General features: G+C 39.6%; 1 long non-coding RNA gene across 1 annotated transcript in view; it reads left to right on the plus strand.

Moving 5' to 3' along the window:
- The window catches only part of LOC135105449 (uncharacterized), a 119,266-nt gene extending 98,943 nt beyond the window's left edge, over positions 1–20,323 (plus strand). Inside the window, exon 4 of the long non-coding RNA XR_010270850.1 lies at positions 20,181–20,323. This is a non-coding gene — a long non-coding RNA (uncharacterized LOC135105449). The remainder of the gene's footprint in view (positions 1–20,180) is intronic.
- Positions 20,324–23,540: the final 3,217 nt, after the last annotated feature.

Below are 23,540 nucleotides of genomic sequence, written 5' to 3' on the forward strand. Positions count from 1 at the left end.
GGTGGATAGAAGAAGGAGATAAGAAGGAAAAATAAGGAAGAAAGGGGAAAAGAAAGGAAATATAACTGGAGTAACGATAAGAAAGGAGAGGAAAATGTGTCGGGATAAATGGAGAAAGAGTGAGAGATGAGAGAAAATGATTGGAACAAAGGAAAGAAATTGGGCGAAGGAAAGAGAAAAGGTAATTGGAGAAAAGGGAAGAAAGATGAAAGAGACAGAAATTCATAGGAGTAATTGGAGAAAATGATAAAGAGAACAGAAAAGAGCATTCAAGATAGAAAGAGAGGAAGAAGAAAAGAGAGGGAAAAGAAGAACGTGGAAGAAAGAGGCTGAAAAGGAAAAAAAAGAGGAGAGGAAAAAATAATCGAATAAAAAAGAAAAAAGGTGGAAGAAAAGAAAAAAATGAAAAAAATAGGAAAAAAATGGGGAGAAGAGAAGAAAAAAAAACAAGAAAACAAGAAAGTAGATAAAACAAAATAGAAAAAAAGAGAACAGGGAGAAAGTGAAAGGAATGCAAGATATGGTGAGAGAAAATGAGACAGAAGAAAATGTGGAGAAAGAGAAAGAGGAGGGAGGAAAGGGTACAAGGAGGAGGAGGAAGAGGAGGAATGACAGGCAAGATGGAGAAGAAAGGATGAGGGTGATGAAGATGACGGACTCTGAGCTCTGGCCTTGTTTATTGGCCACGGCTATCAGAGAGAGAGAGAGAGAGAGAGAGAGAGAGAGAGAGAAATCTTATATAGTACCTTGCCTTTTCTCGTCAGCAAAAATTTCCCTCTAATATTATCTTCCCTTTTCTAAAATCTCCAAGACCAGGAAAGTGGAGGAAAAAATAATAATGAAAACTTGAGAGGGAGAAAAAAAAACGAAAGGGTGGACAGAAAAAGAGAGAGAGAGAGAGAGAGAGAGAGAGAGAGAGAGAGGAGGGGGAAACTAAAAAATGGTTATAAAAAGCTTGATTTGAGACTTCCACAACTCCAAACTGTCATCCCACCGGACTTGGCGGATAAAATAGTTTGTCTTAGATAGAGATTCCCAACTCCCTCGTTTTCTTCGAGTTAAAGAAAGTGGGTAGTGGAGCTGAGGCGGCCTTGTGGGTGGCGGTGGCGAGTCTGTGATGAGTTTGAGAAGATGGATGGATTGAGAGAGAGAGAGAGAGAGAGAGAGAGAGAGAGAGAGAGAGAGAGAGAGAGAGAGAGAGAGAGAGAGAGAGAGAGAGAGAGAGAATGACATTGCCGACAGAAGAGATAAGGTTTTGAGTGAAAATTTTGGAAGATATGAAGTAGAGAGAGAGAGAGAGAGAGAGAGAGAGAGAGAGAGAGAGAGAGAGAGAGAGAGAGAGAGAGAGAGAGAGAGAGTTTTTAATTGGTAGCGATCAGGATTAGTGGCATTGTGCGTTCAATTTTAACTGTAATTGCACATCTACGGTCTGTGATGGAAAGTGATTAAAACGGCGTGATATTTATTTATACGTTTGTCTGTTTGTGTCCATCCCCCCGAGGCTGGTCATTAGCTTTTTGAGTCTGGATATTGGCATGGGTGGTGGTGGTGGTGGTGGTGGTGGTGGTAGTGGTGGTGACTTTGTGGTGTTTGTGGTGGTGGTGTTCTTTATTAGAGTGGTTTGTCTGTGGCTCGTCTGTCCTGTGTCCCTCATCATTGTCTCCATTATAGAAATTTGACGTGTTTTTTCTTTTCTTTTTCTTTTTTTTTTTTTTTTTACAGTTTTGCTTTTTCATTATTTTTTTTTCTGTAAGTGTTTAGTGAGGAGTTGATTTTTCATTTACTTCTACTTCTATTTTTTTTTGTTTAGCTATTTTTTTTCGCTTATCTCTACTCTGCTATTCAGTTATATATATATATATATATATATATATATATATATATATATATATATATATATATATATATATATATATATATATATATATATACTCGTATATTTTTTTTTTTTTTTCTGTGAGTATTTAGTGAAGATTAGTGAAGTCTGCCTAGGAAGGACTTGACGTTGTTATCATCTTGTTGTTTCTCATCCATTCTGCAATCCTTTGTAAATAAAAATAATAATAATAAATCAAGCTATTTCCATCTTTACCACCACCTTCATCATCTACCAACATCACTTTCTCTAACACCATTTCCACCACCACCACCACCACCACCACCACCACCACCACCACCACCTCCTCCTCTACAGCCCACACCTCACGCCTCTTGACAATGTGCCACAGGGGACGTGGGATAATGGAAGGCGTGAAGGTGATGTAAGGCTGATAGGAGGAGGAGGAACAGTACCACCACCACCACCACCACCACCACCAATATCCCGAGCAAGGAGACATTACAGTTACGTTTCTCTACATTTAAGAGTTTTCCTGATACACTGACTACCTCTTCGTGCTCTCAGATGTTCAGTTTTACGTTTGTTGCTGCTTTAACCATTAGTTTTCAGTATAGATCTTCGTGCCCGGGTGTGGAGTGAAGGTTGGGATAATTTGGCGTTAGATTCATGTGTGTGGTGGTCTCTGAAGTAACTCTGCACGCTTCTTAGTTTAGCAGACGTTAAGTTCAATTAGTGCTGACAAGTTCAAGGTCAATGGAAGAATGGAAAGTGACTTATTATACCAAACAAAATCAGAAAACAAAGAAAACTAAAGTTTAGAAGTAAGAAACGAGTACACTACATGCGATGCTCAACATGGAAAAAATAAAGAAAGCTTACTAATAAAGAAAAAAAGAAAAAAAAAAAAAAATATATATATATATATATATATATATATATATATATATATATATATATATATATATATATATATATATATATATATATATATATATATATATATAAACCTAGGAACTTCCACATGTAACAGGGACTGCCACATGTTGGCCTCATGTCTTCTTGCAGTTTCCCTTATCTCTTATATTTTTATGTACTTAATTAATAAAGAAAAGAAAAAATAATTGAATACAAACCCTTGTTCGTATCTTTCCACCACTTCCGTCCACTTTTGTTCCACCTTCCTTTTTCTTTTATTCTTTCCCGTATCTGGTGGGAGCACGAAGAGCACGCCAGTCCCTTCTCACTCATGTGGCTAATAACGCAATAAGGTAATGGCGGAGGCAGAGGAACGGGGCGCCGCGCGGGGAGGCCTGTCCCCATAACGCCCATTGGTCTGCAGGGAGGGAAGACTATACCCTCCTCCTCCTCCTCCTCCTCCTCTTCTTTTTCTTCTTTGTCTTCGTCTTTGTCTTTTACTTTTTTCTTCTTGTTTTTTCTCCTGCTCCTCCTCCTCCTCCTCCTACTCTTCTTCTTCTTCTTTATCTCCTCCTCCTTTTGTTTATTACATTATGAGAGAAAAAAGTACAAGTTTGTTTCGAAAAAAAAAGGAAAAGAAAACGTTAACAAAGAAAATGGGAAGTCGTTCTTGTTTTTGTTATCGAAGAAACATTATTTGATTACTACTTCCTGTTTTACGAAGGTGACGGAGGGTAGGCGTAAAAATAACGATAAAATAATAAGAGAGAAAAAGAAACAATCGAAGCGGATAGAAAGAGACGAAGAGAATAATATAGAGAGGAGGAGAGAAAAAATAGATGAAAACATGAAAACAAAGCCTGAGGAGGAGGAGGAGGAGGAGGAGGAGGAGGAGGAGGAGGAGCAAGAGAAATAGAGTGAGGAGGAGAGAGAGAGAAAGAGTATACGAGGGGTGAGAAGAGGAAATAAACAAAATTAATAATGGTGAGGAACAGATGAGACACGACAAAAGAAGAGAGAGAGAGAGAGAGAGAGAGAGAGAGAGAGAGAGAGAGAGAGAGAGAGAGAGAGAGAGAGAGAGAGAGAGGATGGAGTGCCGAAGGGAACAGTAGATAGAGGAGGAACAAAAACTCCTCTCTCTCTCTCTCTCTCTCTCTCTCTCTCTCTCTCTCTCTCTCACACACACACACACACACACACACACACACACACACACACACACACACACACACACACACACAGACACACACAAAGGAGTTAAGAAATGGGATGAAAACATTAATTTACGTGTGAACAAAAAGAAAAGTGAAGGTAAATGACCCGAGAAGGAGGAAGAAGAGAAAAAAGAACAACAATAGAATAAGTGATAATTTGAAATGCGAGAGGAGAATGTCAAAGAAAAGGAGATAATATAACGAAGGGAGGAAAAGGAGAAGGATGGGAGCAAGGAAAAAATAAGATGTCAAGAATATTTAAGAAAGGCAACAGAGGGATTGACAGAGAGAGAGAGAGAGAGAGAGAGAGAGAGAGAGAGAGAGAGAGAGAGAGAGAGAGAGAGAGAGAGAGAGAGAGAGAGAGAGAGAGAGAGAGAGAGAGAGAGAGAGAGAGAGAGAGAGAGAGAGAGAGAGAGAGAGAGAGAGAGAGAGAGAGAGAGAGAGAGAGAGAGAGAGAGAGAGAGAGAGAGAATTTGCATGATATCCTTTACCTTTGTCCCTTGTCCTTGCATATATAATTACCTTTTGCAGCTGTATTTTATTATAATTCTCTCTCTCTCTCTCTCTCTCTCTCTCTCTCTCTCTCTCTCTCTCTCTCTCTCTCTCTCTCTCTCTCTCTCTCTCTCTCTCTCTGCGTCTTTGTTAATATGCTAAGTCTATTTAAGTTCATTTCTGATACACACATGCTCACACATAAGCACACACACACACACACACACACACACACACACACACACACACACACACACACACACAGCCGTAACCTCTTCACCGTGTGTGTGTGTGTGTGTGTGTGTGTGTGTGTGTGTGTGTGTGTGTGTGTGTGTGTGTTCGCGTGCGCCTGGGCATCAATACGTCTAGTAAAAATAATTTATGAACATACATAGGTACCAATATATTTAGGTCAGCGTATGAGGACACTTATTAGGTTGTTAATCACCTTGATGCGATTCTTCCGTCTGAATAAAGAATGTTACTGTCAAGTGTTTTAGATCATTTGACACATCATTAGGGGGCCTGCTTCCGAGTACCTTATTTGCCTGCCTACTGAGTGTCTTGTATCTTCTGCTGTGTGGCTTATATCCCTGCTGAATATGATATGCACTTGTCCCTCTCATGAAAAAGAAAAAAAAAAAAAAAGGAAAGGAAAAAGTGTATATTTCATCCAATGAGTTGCTGGTAGAAGATTAATTCCGTAACCAAAAAATAACGAATGAAAAATACATACTCGTCATGAGGACTAAAAAGAAAAACAAATAAAAAAAATAAGAAAAAAAGCTCATTATTAAATCACTCAGGTTTTACATTCATACCTATATTTCATGGAGTCAGATTACTTTTTTTCTCTCCCGTGATGTGTGGTGATGAAGGATGGATAAATAATGTTAGCGGCGCGAGGTGAGGTGTGAGGCGCGCAGCGAGGAGGCCAAGGAAGAAGCAGAAGGAATTAGCTTCATTCCTCAGAGCCCGACGCTCCATCAGTGGTATTGAGCTTGTGTGGAGTTGGGGGTTAGGTGAGAGAGAGAGAGAGAGAGAGAGAGAGAGAGAGAGAGAGAGAGAGAGAGAGAGAGAGAGAATTCGATAGGCAAATATAAAGACAGGTAAACGAATAGATAAATAAACAAATATTTAAATTGAGAGAGAGAATTCGATAGGCAAGCATACAGACAGACAGGTAAACGAATAGATAAATAAACAAATATTTAAACTGAAAGACAGACAGAGAGAGACTAAGAATCAGGCATGTAGACAAACCGATTTATATAGAAACAGATGTACACACGAACAAACAAACAGGTACCCAGTAAGCCAGCTAGAATTACATATATATACACACATACATACATACATACATGCACACGTGGATATATATGTACATACAGATAGATAGATAGGTAGATAAACACTCATACACACACACACAAACACAGAGCGAGTGGATTAATCTTTGCCATGTATTTCAATAGCATTACGTGATATATTTTCCTTCCTGTCATAAATTATTCAGATTATACTCATTTTTTTATTCTTATTTTCTGCTACTCTCAATTCTTGTACTTTTCCTTTTCTTTCATGTATTCCTTTTTCCTTCTTTCTCTTCATATCATGCTCTTCTCTTTCCTCCTTCGCCTTTGTCTCTTTCCCTCGTGTTGCAGACCTAACTATTATTTTTTTTCTGATATTTGTCTCTCTCTCTCTCTCTCTCTCTCTCTCTCTCTCTCTCTCTCTCTCTCTCTCTCTCTCTCTCTCTCTCTCTCTCTCTCTCTCTCTCTCTCTCTCTCATTCCTTCGTAACTTTATCAGCAACTCTTCAAAACTTTCCATCTCACTACCATCATCACCTCCTCCTCCTCCTCCTCCTCCTCCTCCTCCTCCTCCTCCTCCTCCTCCTCCTCCTCCTCCTCCTTCTTTCATCACTTTTTCCTCTTACCTTCCTCTCCTTGTAGTATTCTCGCCCCTCGTCTCTTCCCTCCTTCTTCTTCTACTTTTGTCCTTACTCTCTTCTCTTCCCTTAACCTGTTCCTTCTTTCCTTAATGTCCCTTCCCCCTCTCCTCTACTCTTACCTCCTCTTCCTGTTGTTCTTTCTCCTCTTCCTGCTCCTCTTCTACTCTTACATCATCCCAACTTCCTTTCCTTGCCTCTTCCTCCCTTCGCCTCACGCCCGCATCCTCCTTCCCCTCCTCCTCCTCTTCCTCCTCCTCGTCCGCTCTCCTCCACACCTAATCTTCACCACCCAATCGAACCCTCCATCCCTTCACGCTCCTTCTCATCCCTGTCAGCGGAGTACGCCTCCCCAGCCCGCCCCCAAAATGATTAATGTCCCTGCATACGCTTATATATATTTTCTCGCCCTCTTCTTCCTCTTCGTCCTCTCGCTAGCCCCGCTCCTCCTGGTCCCGAGGAGAGTGCAAGGGGAAAGTAAAGTAGATGAAGGTAAATATCTTGTAGTTTAGTGTAATTTGGTGTTGTCTTTTTAGATGTTGATGGAGGTGGTGATGACTGAGTGGGTATTAGTTATGATGTACTCGTACATGTGAATGGAATGAGGGTAGGGGTGTGTGTGTGTGTGTGTGTGTGTGTGTGTGTGTTTTAGTGGTTAATGTGGAAAAATTGTGTAGGTTAAAAGGATGTTTTGAAAGTGTGTGTGTGTGTGTGTGTGTGTGTGTGTGTGTGTGTGTGTGTGTAACTTATAATAATGATTGGTGAGGGGATATTAATTTTAACGCTACAGGTAAATGAATAGGGCTGTGTGTGTGTGTGTGTGTGTGTGTGTGTGTGTGTGTGTGTGTGTGTGTGTGTGTATGTGTGTTAATATGGAAAAATAATTGTGTAGGTATTATTTTTTATTTATTTTTTTTTGCGAGGTGTAAAAGGCTCTACGTTACCGTTATAATGATTATGCGTGAGATAATATTAGCTACAGTAGGCGAATGAATAGGGGAATCAGGGGATGGTCTCTTTTTAAATGGCTAATATAAAACAAACAAACAAACAAACAAACAAACAAACTGTGATGGTGAGAAGGGTATGAAAGTGTTGTCATGTTACAGGTATAATGATGTGTGTGACGATATTAGCTGCTATAGGTGAATGAGCAGCAGGAAGTAAATTTCATAAGAAGTTAATGCAGAAAAATTATATAAGTAGGATGCTTCTCTTTAGGGAGGCATGGAAGTGTGATGCTTCAGGTATAACGAATAGTGATGTGATATTAACCACCGGGCACTACAGGGAGAGATAGATTCCACTGTTGATAATGAGATAATAAGTGCTGATAACGGTATTTGTTCAGTAAGGTGTGAGCGTGTCATATTGCTGGCCGTGATGGACAGGGATAAGTAGTAATAATAACTACTGGTGACAGGGGAAGGTAAATTTTAGGTGAATAATGGAGAAAAGTGTTGATAATGACATTTTTTTAATAGCCTGCAAAAAATTTGGTATAATAGTTAGTGATGAGAAGGGTAATATTAACTTTATGTAACTGGGAGAAGGTAGAATTAAGTAGATTATGAAAAGAAATGCAATTGACAAAGTTTTTTTTTCTCTAGCAAGATTTTAAAAAGTGCGATATATCATTAGTCGTGATTAAAGACAGCCTTAACTCTTGGTGACTGGAAGAAGCTTAACTTAAGTGGATAAGGAGAGAGAAAAAAAGAAAAAAATGCCGGCCAAGTTAAAGACAGTAAAGTCAACGAAGATGAATCTAAGAGGATAGTGTGAAAATAAAAGTGCCGTTAACAGTGTAACAAATGGGACAGGTGATAATTTTTTTTCTTATTCATTTGCTGCATGACAGGTAGTGACAGGTTAGGTAACATTTAACTGCAGGTAACTTCAGTAAGGTAGAAAAATAAACGGAACTGTATAAAGTGAGGAGGAACTGCCAGTAAAGGTAATTTTTCGCGAGGTATAAAAAAGGGAAAATTATTCGGCCACATTGCAAGTAGTGATAGATCAGTAAAAGTTAATTATAAAGGTGAATGGGGAATGTAAATCGAATTACACAGGTGTCAATGTAGAAGTGTTCAAAGAAGAACTTTTATCTCGTTTTTGTTTATCATTCATATAAGAAGTTGATACATGAAGTGAAGTTAACGATGCACCTGACTGTGGGCGAGGCAGGTATGAGTGGCTAAGGTGAAGAATGCGCAAGTAAGGAAAGATGTTCCTTTAGGTTTTGAAAAGATGACAGACAGGACTAGTTTTTACCATATATATCATATTAGAGGTGATGTTAAAGGTAAAATCAATAATGATTAAGTGGGTAGGATGAAAAAAGTTTTATTAGGCGATGAACGAGGTACAGTCGATAATATGTAAATAAATGTTATGTAAAAAGAAAGCTTCGATAGCGGTGCTGTATTGCAGAGAGATGGAAATAAATCCTCTCTGACACCTGTTTACTATAAAATCTGAACTTCTTTACCGAAATGACCAAGGTAATGTGAATAATGTTAGGTGTACAGTGTGTGAAAAAAAAAGTATCCATAACAGTACTTCATTTCCAATAGATAGTAAGAAATCTCCCTTCCTCACACCTGTTTATGATAACATCTGAACTTGTTTGCCAAAGTAATCAGGGTGAAGTGAATATTGTGAAGTGGATAATGTGCATAAAAAAGTATCAAAATGGTTACCTTATTTTGGACAGATAGAGAGAATTGTTCTACGTAACATGTATTTATCATAACATCTTAAGCTGTTTGCTAAAGTGAGCGAGGTAAAGTGAATAATGTTCAGCAGATAATGCTTAGTAGAAGTGTGGATAAGAGTTTTTTATTTATTTATTTATTTTATTTTTTCTGACTGGTAGAAACGCACATTTATTTATGATTCGAAATTGTTTGCGAAAGAAACCAAGGTGAAGTGAATAATATTAAGTAGATAATGCTCATAAAAAGTGTCGATAAAATGCTTTACTTCAGGCAGATAAACAGAATACAAACATCTTTTTTTTTACTCGTAGAAACACATTTTTTTTTTTTTTACGATAAAATTTGAAATTATTTGAAAAAGTAACGCAGGTGAAGTGAATAATGCCAGGTAGATAATGTGCATAAAAAGCGTCGATAAGAGTAATTCATTTTAGACAGGCAGAAGGAAGTATTCCCTCCCTCGCCACATCTATTTGCGATAAGACCTAAACGTGTTTGCCAAAGTAACCGTGATGACGAGGCGTGTACACCAAAGGTAATGGGGTAAATATTTAAATTAATAAAATCTCCACACACACACACACACACACACACACACACACCTACACACACACAGGCACACACACACACACACACACACACACACACACGCAGGTGAGTGGAATGATGGATCACCTTTAATATTCCACCCTGTCGTCCACCCTCCATCATCACCATCAAAGAAAAAATAAATAGAAGCACTCCAGGTATTTTAGAACGAGTTACCTGTACCAGAGAGAGAGAGAGAGAGAGAGAGAGAGAGAGAGAGAGAGAGAGAGAGAGAGAGAGAGAGAGAGAGAGAGAGAGAGAGAGAGAGAGTGAGTCTCATATATGAAGGCGGAAGGAACAAGAGTAGCAGGTGTAAGGAATGTGATAAGAAGGTAAGGGAGCCGTTCAGACCAGCGGCGGCCTTGTATGTAATGGATAGCTGATAAGAAGGAGGAGGAGGAGGAGGAGGAGGAGGAGGAGGAGGAGGAGGAGGAGGAATACTGGGAGGTCAACAAGGTCAGGCTGAAGGGAGAATAGGAAACAGTAACTTCAAATCTGTGTTTATTTGTGAAGGGTGGAGGAAAGGAGACGAGATGAGAGGTTGTGAATGATGGAAGGGTGAAAGACGAAAAAAAGAGGAGGGAGATTGTGAAGGAAGGATGGAAGGAAGAGTGGAGAGAGACGAACGAGAAAGAGGAGCAATAGTGGAGGAAGATTGTGAAGAAAGGAAGAGGGGGAGGAAGACGAAAGGATATTATGAAGCGGAGGAAGAGTAAATGAATAAGACTAAAATAGAGAGAGTAAAAGAAGAAGGAAGAAAAATAAAGAAGACAACAAAGACGAGGATAAGAATGAAGGCAGAAGAGAATAAGAAGGAAGATTGAGAAGGAAGGAAAAGTGAAAGAAGACAAGGAGGAAGACAATGAAGGAAGAGTGGAAGAAGACGAAAACAAGGAGGAAGATAGTGAAGATGAGGCAACTTTAGAAAGTCATTCGAAGAGGAAGAGGAAGGAGGAGGGAATATACGCCGGGGAGTGGAAGGAAAGGATGTAGCAGTTTTATGAGTGAACGAGTGAAGCACGGAGTGGGGGAAACAGGAGGGAAGGACGAAAGGGGAAGGAAGAGAATAAAAAAAATAAAAGAGGGGGTGAGGGAAATGACTGAAGTAGAGAGAGAAAGAGAGAGAGAGGAAGAGAGAGAGAGAGAGAGAGAGGTAGAGAGAGCTGATGAGAGTGAACACTGTAGAGAAAGTAAGGAAATATTAAATAAACTAGAAGATAAATAGGAATCACTAGATAATCGCTAACTGTTCTAATCTATAAGCACACCACCACCACCGCCACCACCACCACCACCACCACCATCGCTAAGCCTCGACAACTCAATACCCCCAAACACGGAAGCACTGAAGGTTACCGCGACTCCATTACAGCTATTATTCCCATTACCTCTGCTGGATTTGCCTTCGAAACGACTCTGTCCTCTTTCCTTCCCTTTAAACACTGCTCTTTCCTCCTTCTTGCTTACTTCCTTCCTCCCTTGTTCCTTTCTTTTAGCCCTGTCTCTGCCTGTTCTTCTGTGTGTGTGTGTGTGTGTGTGTGTGTGTGTAACCTTCCTTCTCCACGAACACCAGCTCTGATCATACCTCCAATTAATACCAGATCCACTGACCTTCCCCCCGCGTAGGTAAACTCAGGTACAGTACCTCCAGCCTGACGTGTTACCGATGGAAGCCGGACCTGGGAACACCCTCACATTTCCCTTCGCCCTGATTTCCACCCGTTTTATGAAGCAAAAACGCCACATATACCTGTAGGAACTGTAATTATCACCTGACGAGCTCACCTGAAGTTTCTCTGCTACTAACATGCTGATATGATCTTTAACTTGTTAGCACACTTGTCCACACGGTGTTGCCATCATGTAATCTATGCACCTTTACACATCACCCCTGCACCGGAACCTCTCGTGGCCTCAAAAGGAAACCTCCATTGAGGGAATCCTTCCGTACCCGAACCAACTCCTTCAAGACACATACAGGAAGTTGGATTATCTTTCTGGCGTTAAGCTTGGTCGACAGACGTGGAGTAAATAGAGAGAGAGAGAGAGAGAGAGAGAGAGAGAGAGAGAGAGAGAGAGAGAGAGAGAGAGAGAGAGAGAGAGAGAGAGAGAGAGAGAGAGCCTCACAAACACACACACACACAAAAAGACAGACAGACAGACAGACAGACAGATAGACAACCAGGTAGACAGCCAATCAGAGACAGAAAAAAAAAAAGAAAAAACTCATAATGTAGAAAACTTTAATGAGGTTTGGCAGGTAGATGAAGCCTCAGGTGCGAAAAGGCAGAGACGTTGCTACCTGTCGCTATAATTGATTGGAGCACCTGTCGAAGGCATTACCATGTTAATTATGAAGCTCACCTGAGTGACGAGGCGAGGTGAGACGTGTAATCATAATTTTTTTCCGCTCACTCAGACCCTCGTTAATAATTCCAGGCAGGGATAAGAAACACAGACTTGCTATTCACTACACGTTCCTCTGTTAGGTAAGTTGCTCCTGTATATGTTTTTCAGTCAGTCAGTCAGTGGACATCTACCTGCTGATTAGGTTGTCAGTCTGTTTATTTGTAAAGTTTCCTATTTATGTGTCTATTAATTTAGTCATATATCTGTTAGTTAGTTGTTTACTTGTTTTCCATCTTTTCATTCTACTATTCAGGGTCTTTCTTTATATATATACAAGTATGTCTATTAAGTCATCAATGTATTTATTTCTTGAGCTTCCTTTTCCTGTGTCTATTAGGTAAGTTAGCCAAATATCTATCTGTCTATTATTTAACCATCTGCTTGCGTATTTACCCAGTTTGCCTCATTTTTTATTGTGTACTATTCAAACTATTACTATATTTTGATTACTCGAAATATCCGTCTATCTCTCCATCTATAAACTAAATTATCCAGATACCTGATTTTTCCTGTTGTTTGTTACCTATCCGCATTTTTTCCCATATTCTGAAACACTTTGCTCTCCCATCACGATTATTTTCAAAGGCCACAGAGATGATTGGTCGGGTTCTCAAGAGTGTTTCTCCAGCTTATAATGTAGGAATCTTGTAAGGCTGTCACTGAAACTATAAAAAAGCAAACACACACACACACACACACACACACACACACACACACACACACACACAAGAAAACCGCGTAACTTCAACTAGAGCCTTTTAAAAGTGATCGGGGTGCGGCTATCTGTCAACTAGATACTTATTCACTATTCTGCTGTACTTCTTTTTTTTTTTTTCTCTCTTATTAATCGCTGTTTCTGTATGTACGTTTGGTCTGAGTACTAGTTTACTTGTGTGTTTTTCTACCTTCTTATTAACCACGAGCATTTTTTTTTACTTTCCTTTCCTTTTCATTTCTTACTCAGTGGGTGTAGGTTATATTCTCTCTCTCTCTCTCTCTCTCTCTCTCTCTCTCTCTCTCTCTCTCTCTCTCTCTCTCTCTCTCTCTCTCTCTCTCTCTCTCTCTCTCTCTCTCTCTCTCTCTCTCTCTCTCTCTCTCTCTCTCTCTCTCTCTCTCTCTCTCACGCGTACCAATTCACCTGTCCGTACCCCGTAGCGTGACAAGAGGTCTGGCCAGTACAGGTAGATCAGATTACTCGCTGCGTCCAGGTAAAAAAAAAAAAAAAAAAAAAAAAAGTTCTGAGGTATTATCAATTTTTGCTCATTCTGACGCACGGAAACTCGAGACAGTACATTGACAGAAATACTGAGAAGAAAAGTAAAAAAAAAAAAAATGTGAATGAATGTGATGATAATATGAGAGAGAGAGAGAGAGAGAGAGAGAGAGAGAGAGAGAGAGAGAGAGAGAGAGAGAGAGAGAGAGAGAGAGAGAGAGAGAGTTGCATGACGCTCTGCTGGAATCTCGTGTTTCTCATTACAGTTTCATGGATTATTTCATTGATCCTCTTTTTTTCTGCATTCCTTATAAAAAAAAAAAATAGTAAATTGACATGTAGGAATATTGACTGTGTGTGTGTGTGTGTGTGTGTGTGTGTGTGTGTGTGTGTGTGTGTGTGTGTGTGTTTAGGAAAGGTGGGTCAAGAGGTATTAATTAGACGTGCTCACCTGTTGCCTCCGAGGACAGGTAACAGAGCAAGTGAGAAAGCAGGTGCCTCTCTTACCCCTTCCTTTGTCTTCCCTTAGTTTTCCTCCCTTTATCCTTATTTTTCCTTATTTTTCCTTATTTTTTTTTCTTTCTCTTATCTTTGTTTTTTTCATCTTCTTTTCCTTTTATTATTTCCCTTATGTTTTCCTTCTTTTTCTCCTTTTCCTCTTTCCTTCCTACATCCTTAACCTTCTTCACTTCTATTCTGTTCTTTTGCTTCTCTTCTTAATTCCTCCTTTTTCTCCCTTACCTGCATTTCCTCCTCCATCCTTTCCATTCTGTTCTTTCTTTCTCTCCCCCTTTCTCCATCTCTAGAGTCCTCCTCTTTTTTTCCTTCCTGCATTTCTTCCTCTTTCCATCTCTCCCCGTCTTCCTGTTCTTTCCTTTTTTCCCTTCCTCCTTCCATACCGTCCTCCACTTTTCTTCCTCCTTCCCTTCCTTGCTTTCTCCATTCCTCCCTCGGTTCCTTCCTTCCTTCCTTCCTTTCTTCCTTCCTTCCTTCCTTTCTCAGTTCATCTTTTTCTTCTGTTTTTTACTCTCTTCAGTCTTCTATTCCCTCTCTGAATCCCTTTTTCGTTCTCTCTCTCTCCCTCCCTCTCTCTCTCTCTCTCTCCCTCCCTCCCTCCCTCCCTCCCTCCCTCCCTCCTCTCTCTCTCTCTCTCTCTCTCTCTCTCTCTCTCTCTCTCTCTCTCTCTCTCTCTCTCTCTCTCTCTCTCTCTCTCTCTCTCTCTCTCTCTCTCTCTCTCTCTCTCTCTCTCTCCCTCCCTCCCTCCCTCCCTCCCTCCCTCCCTCAGCAGGTAATGTAGAATAATACCTGTATTTCATGTTTCTCAAGCTCATTTTGAAGTCTCTCTCTCTCTCTCTCTCTCTCTCTCTCTCTCTCTCTCTCTCTCTCTCTCTCTCTCTCTCTCTCTCTCTCGCTCTCGCTCTCGTTTGTATGTATTTAATGCTTACGTAGACATGTATGTATTTATATTTGTACGTATATGTATTCATGTTTATGTAAGCAAATGTATGTTTACAAACAATTAGATTATATTTAATTGTTGTTATTTTTCTTTTCATTTTCGTTTTCTTTCATGTCCTTCTTGTTCTCTGTTACTATCAGCTCCTTTTTTTGTCCTCCTTCTCCTCCTCCTCCTCCTCCTCCTCCTCCTCCTCCTCCTCCTCCTCCTCCTCCTCCTCTTTATTCTCCACTTTCAATCGCCTCGCTGTTCCACCACCACCACCACCACCACCACCACCTCCCACTCCACTGCAACAAAACACAGGCACAACCCACTTACCTTCCTCTGTCTGTCGTTCACAACTTCCACTGTACCTTATTGCTCCTCGAATCTCCTCTCTTTACTTTTTCACGCACCTTTTTATTTCCTCTTACCCTCAACACTTTTCTGCTTCCCTGCGCCCCTTAACCCCAATGTCAGACAAATGTTCAAGTTCCTCCTGATCCCTTTGGAAAAGAGAATCTTGCCCTATTCCTTCTTTTTCTTATCATTATTTTGTTTCCCTTTTTTCCAGTGGACGCCGCGGAAACAGAGGCAATAGAAGGCCATAAATTGTGATGGGATTGGCTGTTGGATGATTGATTGATAGAGGGAGCGGGAAAGGGACAGGGAGAGTGGTATGGGGGGTAGGAGGGAGAGGGAGAGAGTGAGAGATACGAATAGAATGCAAAGGGAATAGGGAAGACAAGGCGTGTACAAAGAAGAGGAGACGTGAATGGAAAGGAATGAACAGAGAGAGAGAGAGAGAGAGAGAGAGAGAGAGAGAGAGAGAGAGAGAGAGAGAGAGAGAGAGAGAGAGAGAGAGAGAGAGAGAGAGAGAGAGAGAGGTGATATGAAAAAAAATAAAGTAAGAAATGAAGATTAATGAAAGGACAAGGACAAGGAGGGGGAAAATGTAACACAGCAAAGAGATGAGAGGAAAAAAAAAAGAGGGAAGGAAGGAAAGTTGAAACAAGAGAGAGACTTACGAAAAAGGAAGGAAAAAGGAAGGATATATGGAAGTGTAAGGAATGGAAAGAGAGAAAATGAAGAACAGGACATGATACAAAGATTATGGATAAAAAAAAACTATGTCAAGAAGAGGGAGTAAAGGAAGAACAGAGAGAGAGAGAGAGAGAGAGAGAGAGAGAGAGAGAGAGAGAGAGAGAGAGAGAGAGAGAGAGAGAGAGAGAGAGAGAGAGAGAGTTAAAAATGGGAAAGGGAGTGAGTTGATTAAAGGTACAACAGAATAAAAATGAGGGGTGATAAAAGGCACAGATTTATTATTTGTGTACGCAATATTGTAGAGAGAGAGAGAGAGAGAGAGAGAGAGAGAGAGAGAGAGAGAGAGAGAGAGAGAGAGAGAGAGAGAGAGAGAGAGAGAGAGAGAGAGAGAGAGAGTTTCCCTTGGCATTTATTTGCTACCATAAGTTCAAAGCATAATGATGTCGGCTTTTTAACAAGCTCTTTATGCGTTTCCTAGAATTTGGGGTACCAGTTATGTGCCTATTATGTGTAGGGGGGTTTGTTGTGTATAGGTAGGTGAATCTCTCTCTCTCTCTCTCTCTCTCTCTCTCTCTCTCTCTCTCTCTCTCTCTCTCTCTCTCTCTCTCTCTCTCTCTCTGTATTGTTTTTCTTTCCAGTTTTTATTTTTGTAGCTCTTTATTTTATCAGACTTCTGTTGATATTTTTTTTTTGACATATTTATTTTTATCTAGTCTGTCTGTCTTCCTGTTTTCTCTCTGCTTGTGTTTTCTCAGATTTTCTCTCTCTGTTCTCTGTTTCTTTTTTTCCTTCGTGTTATTCACTGATTCTATTTTATTTTGAACTTTAGACCATTAGCAGTGTGTGTGTGTGTGTGTGTGTGTGTGTGTGTGTGTGTGAGTGAGTGGCTTTGTTCATTCAGTCTTTGGTTAATTTGTAATTCTCTCTCTCTCTCTCTCTCTCTCTCTCTCTCTCTCTCTCTCTCTCTCTCTCTCTCTCTCTCTCTCTCTCTCTCTCATCATCATCATCATCATCATCAGCATCACCATCATCACCACCACCACCACCACCACCACCACCACCATCATCATCATCATCATCATCATCACAAACAACATCGAATTCCATTACCCCTTTGAGTCCCTTCGTAAACCACCAGCCACAAACGAAGCTTACCGGTTTATATAAATGGAAAGAAAACACGAGCCACGTTTGTGTTAATTATTCCTGTGTTATCTTCCACCCTTTCCTGCCAGTATCCTCTCCAGTGTTGTTGTTTTGGGTTGTATAAAGATGACCCGCCATTGTTACTACTAGGGGGTGCCTTGCTAACAACCTCTTTCGGGCTAGACTAAATTTCCCATAATATTCTGCAGCTTTTTTTTTCTCTCTTTTTTTAGACTTGTTATTCTGCAGTCTCCTAATTAAGTAGTTGTATTGATTAGAGAATATGATAAGATGTTTCATAATAATCTATATCTGTATTTAGATACTGCCTGTTATTCTGCAATCTCCTTATTAGTTTTGTAGCTTAGAAAATAGGAAATTAACTTTCTATTTTGCATTGTTTTTGCCTGTGTGTCTATGCAAACATTTTTACAATTATGACGGTAAAAACAGAAAGGGTTAAGTTACATTTCGTTGTGTTGTTTAACCTAAGCTAACTTAACTTTCACCAACATGATATAACATAGTATAATATAATATAAGTCTATCTAACCATACTCATTTTTGTAGTGCTCTGAATGTGAACACAGAACAAATGTAGCAATAAGAGATAAAGGTAGAACGATCTAACCCAAGCTGTCTTGACCTATCTTACAACATAACATATCATAGCATAATGCAATACAACCCTATTTATTTTTTTAGTTTTCTGGCAGGGAAAGGACGATTGTAGCAGTTAAAGGCAAGTAAGGTTCTGTTATCTAACTTTAGCTAACTTACTTACTTTCTTAACTGACCTACCCCGGTATGATATAACCTAACCTTACTAATCTACTCTACCGTTAAGAGCTCTTCATATAATCAAGTGTATCCATGTGATGAGGAGATGAAAGGAGAAGTTCTGAAGCAAGTTTAGAGGATAAATTAGCATGATCTTTGTGGCTGCAGGTAAGAAAAGAAAAATGTAAAGTAAAAAACACAACAAAGGTGGGAAAAATCAGGGCAGGTACACTGGAAAGGTGAAAAAAGAAGGGATATTTGGAGGGAGCATTTTCGTGATCATATAAGAAATGTTAGGTAAAAAAAAACAATATATCCAAACAAAAGAGCAGAACAAAGGTGGAACAAACTGCGGAGGTATTATAGAAAGAAAAAAAAAAAAAAAAAAAAGAAAACGGGGTGGCAGGGATTGGAGGGGTAGAGGGGCTATTCGGAGGGAATATTTTGCTGATCATGTAAACCACGCCAGACGCACACAACCCCCCGCCATGCAAGCAGGAGAGGTGAGGAGCGGAGAGGGAAGCAGAAGTGCGGAACGCGGTGGTTGGTGAGAGTTGTGTGTGAAAACATGAAGTGGTCGTGAAGAATTTATACTCTCTCTCTCTCTCTCTCTCTCTCTCTCTCTCTCTCTCTCTCTCTCTCTCTCTCTCTCTCTCTCTCTCTCTCTCTCTCTTTACGACAAGCAACTTTCCATCTCCTTGAATTTGTGCACGTCAAAGGTACATCGACAAGAGCAGGCGTATGTTCAGGAATGATTGTGTGTGTATTGTAAGGGAAAATAAGAAAAAAATGTTTGGAGTGAAGCAAATGTATGGATAGTGATGATATGTCAACACAAACTGGCATTTGTAGGCTTATTGGCTTCTCTTTTTTTTTCTTTCTTCTTTTTTTGCAGCTTTCCTTATGTTCTTTTCTTATCAATGTTATGAAAAAAAAAGAAGACAAATGTACGGATACGGATGATACATGGATATCAATATATATACGTACATATACAAGAACCGCCACGGGTAGGCCTATTTTTTTATTTATTTATTTATTTTTAGCTTCTCTTACGTTTGAATGTTCACATGTTCTTTTCTTTACCGGCGTCATAAAGAGAAGACAAACGTATTAATAAGAATGATACGTGAACCTTTAAATATACATACATTATAACAAAACTGCCACGTATGGGTGTATTGTTTTCTTCTGCAACTTCCCATACGGTCTTATGTTCATATCACTGAGGCATGGAACAGTTAACAGCACTGGAGATTATGCATGAAATCTTTTATAAGAACCTACAAAAAAGAAGAGCATCAAAAAGAATAGATTTTGCAATTTCTACCCAGTTTAATGATTGGAAGTGGCCATGGAACAAGTAAAGGTTTCTCAGAGTGGTTAGTAATTAAGGAAGCACGTACCAAATAGTAATCAAAGGGTTAAGGAGAATGAAGAGAGGAAGACTCCCCTTGTGTAGTTAGAATAGTATTATACTAGAACTGCCACGTGTAAGTTCGTTGTCATTCTGCAGCTTCCCTTGCACTTTAATGTTGGTATCAGTATTATGAAGAACGCCCAAGTGAGGAAAGCTCCCCTTGTGCAATTAAAGTAGTCCTAAACTTATATATAAAGTCTCAATATAGGTGGGAGCATTGGCCCCTCTTGTTTTGGGTGTGTGTCTATGTGTCAGTCGTGTGTTTTATTCATGCTTTGATCCGGAGTGCGTTCCTCAGAGCTGCCAATAACAGTGTGAGTCACGCCTCCCCAGGGAAAGATCACGTATTCACCCAGCCCAGAATTAAGGGAAATTTGACGAGATTAGTGAGAGTGTAGAGTAAACTTAACGTGTTGGAGCGTGTTGTGTTCTGTCGTGACGTGTTGTGCTGTTGTGCTTTTACAGAATAAGAGACAGAGGCAAATCATCTGTGGGGGAGTTAAGTAAGATTGTTACATTGGCAGTGTGTTGTGTATTTTTTTTTCTTGCTTTTCTCTGTTAACCCATTCACTGCTACTGGACACGTTTCCCAAATCACAAACCATTCTGAGGCATTTTTTTTTTAATTGTTCTAAAGCCACCTCTGAACATCACACTGGCTAAACATTGAATAATCTACCCCTTTAGAACATAAGAACATAAGAAATAAGGAAAGCTGCAAGAAGCGACCAGGCTTACTCGTGGCAATCCCTGTATGAATTTTCACTCCCTTCTCTGCCTTGTAGATGCTGTAAAAGATTCTATGCATTATCTTCAGTGTTGTGAATTGGTCCATACTGCAGTGAAGGAGTTAAGTTAGCATGGCATTATTAATTTTAATTCTATATACCACCAAGATAATTATTATTTAATTATCTATTTATTTACTCTTCTATACTGACTGACATTCGCCGTCTTCATCGAATACGGGAATTGTCAGTAAAAGGATTAACACTATTTCTTCTTACCTTCTAGACTCGGGGGCAGGTGTGCGGCAGGTGTAAAGCAGGTGCGAGGCTGTCAAGGTCGTTGCTGTAAATGAAGGTAAAGGGCAGAGTACTTTTTTTTATTTATTTTATTACTATTTGTTTATTTATTCATTTGTTTATTTTTTTTCTGGCTCTCTTTCTATTTTCTTGTCTTCTTACGCGCTTGTTTCCCTTGTTTGTGTTTCTGTGTGTGTTGTTGTTGGACTTTTGATCTTATTTTATTATCATTTATTTATTTATTTATTTATCTATTTATTTTTTTCTAGTTATCTTTCTCTGTCTTCCTACTGGTGTATACTTCCCTGTTTGTGTTTCTGTGTCTGTGTTATTGATATTATGTCTGTCTATCTATTCTACTTGTCTGTATTGGTGGCTGGATGGATGGCTGGATGGCTTGATGAATGGATGGATTGTTAGAATTTCTCTCTCTCTCTCTCTCTCTCTCTCTCTCTCTCTCTCTCTCTCTCTCTCTCTCTCTCTCTCTCTCTCTCTCAAACACACACTGGATTTTTTTCTAGTTCTTCGTATTTTTACATTTGAGGCAACTTTTTTTTTACAAGTTCTAGATAAGTATTCCCTTTTTATGCAGCATATTTACCCTCATATTTGTGGGTAGTTTTCTTAATTTTTCTCTCTTCCTTAATTACTTGCCATAATTTTTTACATATCACTATAAAATTTGTAACTACCTTAAACTTCCCCCTTCCACGCTCTTAAATATTTAGCACTTTAAGAAAAATTGTGCATCCTTTTATTTATTTATTTTTTTTATCCGTTATCTAGGCCGGGCGGAGGAGCAACATTCATAAATTTCCCAGCTGGTGAATAAGTAACAACATGAATAAGTAAGTAAGTGAGGAGGGGAAATCACAGCACAGGATTCACAGTTTACTTCAATCTGCTTTTCCACGACAATGATTCGTGGTTCGTGGCTTTGATTAGATTAGGTTAGGTTAGTTTAGGATCGCATTGCTTTGTTGACACTGTGTTGGTTAGGTTAGGTTATCTTAGGTAAGGTTTTTTAGATTAAGATGGCATTATTTTGTTGTCATTATGCGGGTTAGGTAAAGTTAGGTTAAATTGGTTAGGTTAGGTTAAACTGACCTTGCTTTTTTGGCGCTGCGCTGGTTAGGTTAGGTTGTCTTTGGTAAGGTTTTTAGGTTAGTTAGGTCAAGTTGGTTAGGTCAGGTATGGTGAGTCTGTTAGAATGGCAATATCTCAGTAGCATTGTTTAGGTTAGGTTATTCTAGGTTAGGTTGAGATTGTATTGCTTTGTTGGCACTGTAATGGCTGGGATAGGTTAGGTTAGTTAAGTTTGAATGCACGACTTTCGTTACGTTATGTCAGATTAATACTATGTAACTTAAGACATTACTGCATTGTTAGCACCGTGTTCGTTAGAATAGATTAGCTTAGTTAAATTTGAGTGGCACAGTTTTTCTTGCGTTAGGTTAGCACAGTACTGCATCATCGGCATCGTTCGTTAGGCTGGGTTACGTAAGATCATGGTATTGTTGGCTGGGGGTACTGCTGTGGCACTCCCTAGGGCCTCTCAGCTTACATGTGCCTTTCCCGTGGTGTTATACTCGCCCTTAACCACTTGTACTAAGAGGTGCTTGAGTCTGTGAAGGTGTGGTGGCGCAGTGAGGAGCGTTCTCAGGTCACGTCGCCTTGTTAACACTGCTTGGGTACACACACACACACATACACACACACACACACACACACACACACACACACACACACACACACACACACACACACACACACACACACACACACACACACACACACACACACACACACACACCACAACAAGAAAGATTGATTTCCCAAAATAGAAGCTGTGAAGGAAAGCAATAAAAGAAAAAGTGCGTAGAGCGTCTCTCTCTCTCTCTCTCTCTCTCTCTCTCTCTCTCTCTCTCTCTCTCTCTCTCTCTCTCTCTCTCTTCGGCAAGGTGCGCATATGACTTCAATTCCCCGCCGCCGCACACACTGACAGCACATGACGTGGCGCGACTCGCAGGAAGGCAAATTTGAGTCAGTGAAAAAGTTAAGCTGCATTACTTGAAGACAGGAACGACTACTGAGGCCTGTGGAAGGTACGAGTGTGAACGAGCTCTAGATTAGTCCCTTTAAGTCCCATTGGATAAATAAACAAGAGATATTGATATGGGAAAGTGGTGTAGGAAAATATGAAAAACCCTGTTAAAGCTTCTCTCTGTTCATCTTTATAATAGAATAAATGTAAAAGTTGAAAGAGGAATATAACAGAGAGGAAGAATGTGAAATGACTCCTGCTCCTCATCATGTTTATTCAGACATTATGAAGAAACGTAACTAAGCCTGTTTTGTTAATATGAGTTGTAGAAAGAAAACGGGAAGTGTACTTGATGGAGAAGGAATGCAAGTACGGTCAGATGAGTGAAATGTGATCTGCCTTCTCTTTTTCTCTCAGTTGTCTTCCGTCCCGCATGCCCTCCTTGCCGGCCTGTGTAGTACTGTCATCGTTATTTATTTGTTTATTTAGTTATTTATTTTTCTTAGTAATTGTTTTACCTGCCTATTTTTCTGTGCTATTAATAATGTACAAAAATTACCAGTTTTTATTTTCAATGAAGCATAAGACAGTAACACAGTTTAAGATCCATTATTCGAAAAGTATGACAACAAGTTAAATACATATTAATAAAGAAGCAAAATGCCCTTGATAAGATACTGAAAGAAGTAGAGAACTCAGTACCACTAATCCATATGTTACTCACTATTAGGTCTTTCAGTACAGCTCATAAAGGAATCATAATAACGTTAACCCTTTGACTGCCTTTTGGTACACCCTTCCCTAATTACCATTCACTTTGAGACATCTTTACTTGTTCTACAGCCACATCCAACTGGGAAGAAATTGCAAAATGTATTCTTTTTCATCATTAACTTAATTGTAGATGCTTATAAAGACTTCACGCACTGCTTCTGGTGCTGCTAATTGTTTAGTGTGGCAGTGAAAATTTTTAGAACATAAGAAGATCAGAAAATAAAGAAACGTGCAAGAAGCTGTCAAATCTATACGTGGCAGTCTTTGTATGAGATAAACTTACCTATTTCCACGTATCGTCCTCATCAATAAATATGTCTAATATTCTTATAAAGCTCCATAATGACTCATCACAAACAGCCTAACAACCTTGCTCAATCACGGAAGAGTGTCGATAAAGGCGTGAAATGTAAACTTTTAAAGCCAATTAATAGAAGGACTTGCCTTTTAAGAAAACATAACGAAACACACAAGCTACTACAGGAAACTCATTTGGGTCCAGGCAACTGAGGTACGTACGTATATACTTCC

Source organism: Scylla paramamosain, chromosome 12 (genome assembly GCF_035594125.1).
Source record: "Scylla paramamosain isolate STU-SP2022 chromosome 12, ASM3559412v1, whole genome shotgun sequence".
In the NCBI taxonomy this organism is placed as follows: domain Eukaryota; kingdom Metazoa; phylum Arthropoda; class Malacostraca; order Decapoda; family Portunidae; genus Scylla; species Scylla paramamosain.